The following is a 6,631-nucleotide window of genomic DNA, read 5'->3' as shown; positions in this document are numbered from 1 at the left end:
GAAACTGTAAGCCAGCCCCAGTTACATATTTTCCTTTATAAGAGTTGTTTTGGTCATATTGTCCCTTCACAGCAATGAAACCCTAACTAAGACATGTATAAGTGATTTTTTTAAAAATGTAGGAATATTATATTTTCAAAATCCCATGTTTTCTCCCATGTGTGTATTCTAGCTTTGGGTGAATGTTCATGTATATGTACATAAGTGGATGCTGACATAGGTTATGAAGCTGAAAGGACACCATAGGAGAGGAAAAGAAGATCCAGATGGCATATGGAGTAGGGCATTGCAGATGGGATGTTCAAAAAAAGAGGGCAGCGGAGGAGGAAAAGAAGACAGAAAGGCAGATGTTTGAAATGTCATGACGACACCTAATACTGTTATAGGGGGGAAATTGGGGTTCCTTTTTGTGGTTCCTTGGTCTTCTTGATTAAATAATTTGAAAGCAGGCTTAGTAAATTTATTCTTTTTGAAATAGAACCCAGGAGAGTAGGCAGGCTTAGTTGGGGAGATCTATAAGCAACTTCAGGGGGACAGGCTTGAGGGAAGTACAAGAATGGTGTCTCATTAAGGGGATAATTTCTCCTCCCATCTCCTCGTCATGTCTTCAGGTGGCACTAGTCAACTTGAAGGATGGTCTCCTGGCCAGGAGATTGGATACTAATTCATTTTTTAAAAGATATTGGGCTTTCTATGTTTTATTTTGAGGCAGGATCTCATGTTGTTCAAGCTAGCCTTGAACTAGCTATATAGCTGAGGGTGACCTTGAACTTCTGATCCTCTTGTCCCTACCTCCTAAGTACTGGGCTTATGGTATGTTCTACCACATCTGGTTTTATGTGGTGTTAGATGGAACTCAGGCATTCTTCAGTCGTGTTAGGCAAGCACTCCACTAACTGAGCTGTGTCTCTAAACGACTTTTTATATTAATTTTAAAAATTTTTGGTATTTATCTGGTGTGTGTGTGTGTGTGTGTGTGTGTGNGAGAGAGAGAGAGAGAGAGAGAGAGAGAGAGAGAGAGAGAGAGAGAGAGAGAGAGAGAGAGCTGAGAGGTCCTTCAGAGGTCAAAGGAGGGTATAAGATCCCCTGGAGATGGGATGAGAGTTGTTTCCAAGCTGCCCACAACTGAATTCATGTCCTTTGCGAGAGCAACACATGCTCTTACCTGCTGAGCCAGCTCTTCTTTTCTACACTTTAAATATCATATTTTTATTAGCACATGGTCATCTGAGCTGATTGGGTGGGAATTGAAAGCACAAATTGTGGTTTCATCTCATTTCAAGCTGAAGATTCAGGCATGAAGGCCCAGGTTGTGAGGTACCTGACCGAAGGTCACCTGGCGAGTCAGCTAGAGAGTAAGGACATGAAGCCGACCCCTCACTTTCCCTCTGCCTCCCTCCAATACCCCACTGGAATTGAAAGTCGCTGCAACAGCCGCTGGCAGAGTACTGGCGATGGCTATTTGATAATGGTCCTTTAAGTCTGCAAGCAATACTGCTCAGTTTTTCACTTCATCAGCACCAAGAGACAAGGACATGGCTCTAAGTAATATTTCATACTTAGCTCTGGCTTCTTTCAGTTTTATATATCTGAACCTTCCTCTGGTTTCTTGTAAGACTTTATGATATGATTTAATTTCAGCTTGTGACCAGCTTTGGTACTCAGAAGAGGGGTAATTTGTCCTTTAGATTCTTCACCCAGGGGAGTCAATGTTGTTAGGAAATGAGGAGTGAGAGCCTATATGTAAGCCTCCCCTCCCAGCAGAGGGATACACGGCCATGCTGCCTCTCTTGCTTCTTCTTCCCACAATGCCTTATCTCTCATGTTCAGCCCTGGCTGCTATAATACCTCCTCTTTCCACAGAGTGTTTTACATGAACAAATAAAGCGATTTATGGAGTATTTACCCAGTGACTAGTGACTAATTATACACCTGCAAGCAGTGTAAGCATTCAAGACAAGCAGCATTCCTCTACATTAGCCTCCCTTTGGAAGGCAGCTCGGACCTTGTGGCAGAGAGAAATCGGCTGGACAGTCGAGCTTGGCTCTGATACCAGATCATTCAATGCAGGAGCAGTGTGCGCTCGTGCACGGCACCTCTGGGCTTGGTTACCTGGCAAAGCGTTGGAAAGCTTACAAACGGAGACAACGAATGAATGGGTGGGAAGAATCCATCAGATCTCACAGCAAATGTGAGCAACATCAGACACAACAAAACAATGGCCACAAAGAACATGCAGTATTACGAGATCACTTGTTGGGTATGTTTTATGTAGCGCCAGAGGACAGAAGGAGGTTGTCATGGTTTCTAAATAAATATGATTAGAGATGAAGTTATAACTGTTCTAAATGGTGAGAAAAGGTTAGTGTTGAATGCTCATGCCAACCCCAGCAAGCTTCTTGGAATACTGTGGGGGTGGGGGTGGGGGAAAACTGTAATATCGGGAGGACACTGAGGGGACAGCTGGGAAGTGCTGTACTCTGGACATGCCATGGCTGCAGCACACATGAACGCAGTTTCTGTGGTTATCTTCACAAGATCAAAGCAGTCAAAATTCCAGTAGTGGATGGGAGATGGGCTCATGAGGCACCTCTACACCTAAAGCGCCACTGGTGTTGATGCTTGCTGGGTGAGTCGTTTTCTTTTGGGGTACAGTAAGTTTCTCATGTCCTAACTACAACCCCATGTCCACGAGAATGTCAGCAGCAACAGTTGGGCTCAGTGGGTTATTTAAAAAAGGAGACAGGATGCAAGTGGGAGAGGGGTGTGCTAAAGGGTGTCGGTGCTGAGTTGGATGCGGAGTGGGAGGGGAAATTCAGTGTAGATGTAAAGATACAGTGTATGTGCATATGGATTTCTCAAAGAAAAAAATAAAAATATTCTTGAAAGGACAGGGATGAGGAAGGCGGAAGGCTACCATTAATGGAAGCCTAGTATGTGTTAATCTCTTGTGCTCACGGTCTGGTGTATAGGTGCTTATGGGTATGGGGGCATGTACGTGTACATACGGAGGTCAGTGAACAACCTCAGGAACATTCCTCGGGCACCATTCACCTTGGTTTTGAGACAGGGTTTCTCACTGGTCTAGGGCTCTCCAAGTTGTCTAGGCAGGCTGGCTAGTGCTCCCTAGGGATTTGCCTAGCTTCATCTCCCCAGTACTGGAATTACAAGCGTGGGCTACCACCCAGTTTTTCATATAGGTGTTCACAAATCAGGTCCTCATGCTTAGAAGCCAAGTGCTTTACCAAATAAAATATCCCCCCAATCCCTAACTTCTTTATGTATATATGTTTATTTATTTTGCTGTCATCATCTTCATTTAGCACACACATAAGATTGAGGCTCATAGAATTACAATAACTATCTCAAGTTACACAGATTCTTAAAGGTAACAGAAACTAAAATGTATGTCTGTCTGACCTTTATCCCATCACAATGTATCAAAGATGGCAAGCATTTACGAGTTGTAAATCAATGGCACACATATATGCACACATGTGTGTGGAGGAGGGGCTGCATGTCTGCCTCACTTTTGGGATACTGGCAGTCCTGCTCAGGTAGGCAGGATGCAATCTGAGGGTCTCTAGCCTAGCCAGAGCAAAAGGTTCAGCAGGGCTCTGGCCTAGCCCTAACGGCCAGTGTTATAGCTCTGGGAGGGGAAAGCCTGGGTAGGGCAGGCAGCCAGATCTCTTTGCTACCCTTGAGCTGCAGCCAGCGGCCAGGAGCTATAGTCAGAGCCAATAAACGAGTGGCAGGATGTGGCTACAATGGACAGGACAATGAACAGCAATGAGAGTATAAGCCCTGCCTGCTGGGTGGAGCCGAGGTCCAGTGATGAACACTTCAGCAGAGGAGACTCTTTTCAAGAGTGGTACAGCCCGATATAACAGCCACCCAAAGATGATTCTTGGTGAAATAACGCATGCGCTTTATTTCATGTGGATAGGGACCTTATAAACGTTTTGGGAGTAAGGTGGGATCCAGGGATAGATGCTTCCCCTTGGCTCAGTCTATGATGTTAGGGCTGCTTTATTTGCTTGGGGAAGGACGTCAGGTGTTGTCCCTACATGACTGGTTGTCATGGCCCTCTCAATGGGCCGTTGAGGTTACTTGTTCCTGGACAGGTGGAGCCTGCCCAGGAGCCGGTTCCAATGCCTGCCATTCTCAATTATGATTCCCCAGGTTTCTGAACCTGCTTCACCCTTATCAGTTCTTCTGTCTGGTGGCATGGTCCACTTGCCGTGTGTGTGTGTGTGTGTGTGTGTGTGTGTGTGTGTGTGTGTGTGTGAAGCAGGCAATGTAGACTGAAGAAAGAGTTGACAGTACTCCATTTATAAAGATGCTAAGGAATTAAGTATGTTCAAAGTTCAACTTTTGGCACCTGATATGTCTATATAAATTCAGAAGGTGTTTTTGGGTGACCTCAAACAGAAAATAGACAAGCAATCACATTTCAGGACAGAGTGGCAAGGTAAGCCTGCTAGAATATTTGTTGCTGGCGTCCAGAATGAAGTGAGCTGCATGAAAACGGTAATTTAGGCAAAGCAGAGGGTGACTAGTAACAAATGCCAGCACTTGGTGGTGTCTCGGTGCTACTTGATCTCCCTTGAAGGTCTTCTCAAACATGTTTGCAAAATTTTCTGACGTGTCTCTTGTTGAAGGATGAGGTGTCACGACTCTTCTCTAGCTCTAGGCCCTGATGAAGATTCTGAGACAGGAAAATAGGGCAGGAAGGAAGAGATGCCAGAGGCCTGAAGGCTGAAACAGGAGAATGACCAATGACACCAGAAACCCCCCCCCCCCACACACACAGTGGGTTGAATGGGACAAAAACAGCAAGAAAAGAAAAGAAAAACACAGAACAAAAGAGCAAACAGGTTCCCTCCAGATGACAGGACCTAGTGTCCAATGGCTCTCAGCACACTGGCCCTTTAAGTTAAGACTCAGACCTTTCCTGGTTCTCAGGACAACTTCCATTCTCAGCAATCTCCTTTTCTTTCTTCATAAATGGTTTATATTTTTCCTACTATAGTTGTATCTCTGGTTCAGTTCTCAGCTCCAGGATGTTGATCTTGGAATTCAATGATGGCCAGAGTACAGCTGAAGGGTGGTGTGTGCCGTGGGGTGATTCTGACACTACTTGGTTAGATAGGTGCACAGCCAAACTGGATCATACAGAAAGAACTGAGGACTCGGAGTATGTAACTGAATGTAAGAGCTCATTTGTTAAGGTGTGGTATTTACTTTTGGAAACCAAAGGGCCAGGCCAAAGCATGGGAAAAACAAAGAAAATGGGGAAGCACAAAAGAAGCCACGAAATGAGACTGGGAACAGTCTATAGAACGTGAGCATTCAGAAGCACACATATAAGCAACACAAACATATTGTGGGGCTTTGGGGTTCCTGCTTGAGAATTAATAATGTATACATGGAGTCAGCTGTATAGTATAAAGCTGTTGGCCTGTTTGCTGTGGCAGTCACTCAGCTAACCTCCTAACTTAACCAGACGTCTCCACCATTGTGTCTCTCCCCATGCTCCTCCCAACCCCACCCTCACTCTGTCCCATTCTGCTTCTCTCTGTATCCTCTCTGTCTGCAGAGTCAGTCTGTCTGCCCTGTCAGTCATTCTGCCCCAACCTCAGCCACAAGCTCTTTATTCTACAAAATGCTACGTTCCTTGATCATCTGGTCTGAGCCAATCAGCAGCAGGACAACATGTGGTCCATCTCCCTATGTTGCCTTTTGGCACTGAGGGCTACATGACCTTCACCATGGATGCTTGCTTTTTATCATGCTAATCTCAGGGAACCATCTTTTGGGCAGGTGAGGAAAGGCAAGCATTTACTTATAGGAAGCAGGTAATGGGCCATAGAAATGCAATACCAAATATCCTGCCAGCAATTGGCTCTGTCAGCACAGCAATTAACAACTGAAAATAAAGGCACACACCTACAGAACTATTTGATACATCATATACAGGGGTTAGGGGGGTAGGCTATCCCAACATGAAGGTAGCTAATCTAAGAATGTAATGACTGATCTTCTCAATATATGGAAATGAGACAGGCCCTTTCTGATATACCAGTGAAGGGAAATCTTCACAGTGGACCAAATTTTGGACAATGAACACAGGCACACATTTTGCCCAGAAGAAGAAACAGCCAGATGTATAATTTATACTGATTCGTGGGCTAGATGGTCAGGGGCTTGGAAAGAGCATGATTAGGAGATTGGTGAGAAAGTTATTTTGGGGAAGAAGTATATGGATAGAGCTCTCCAAATGAGCAAAGGATGTGAAGATACTTGTGTCCCATGTAAATGCTCCTCAGAGCAAGACTTCCGCAGAGTAGTTCAATTATCAAGTAGAGAGGGTGATTCCTTCTGTGGATGGTCAGCCTTCCCCCCCCACCCAGAAATCCTTGTAGAATGAGAAATGACATTATGAAGACACAATTACAACATCTCAACACCTGTTAGGAGACAATAGCCTGCAGAGCTGTGGCAGGCGGTCTCCAGAAGGTAGTATGTGGTTTTTTTTTTTTTTTTTTTTTTTTTTTTTTTTTTTTTTTTTTTTTTTTTTTTTTTTTTTTTTTGGTTTGGAACTTTCCCTGAGAACTGGAGATGGGCCTTG

Source organism: Mus pahari, chromosome 5, assembly GCF_900095145.1.
Source record: "Mus pahari chromosome 5, PAHARI_EIJ_v1.1, whole genome shotgun sequence".
In the NCBI taxonomy this organism is placed as follows: domain Eukaryota; kingdom Metazoa; phylum Chordata; class Mammalia; order Rodentia; family Muridae; genus Mus; species Mus pahari.
Note: the sequence above shows the minus strand (reverse complement) of the source record.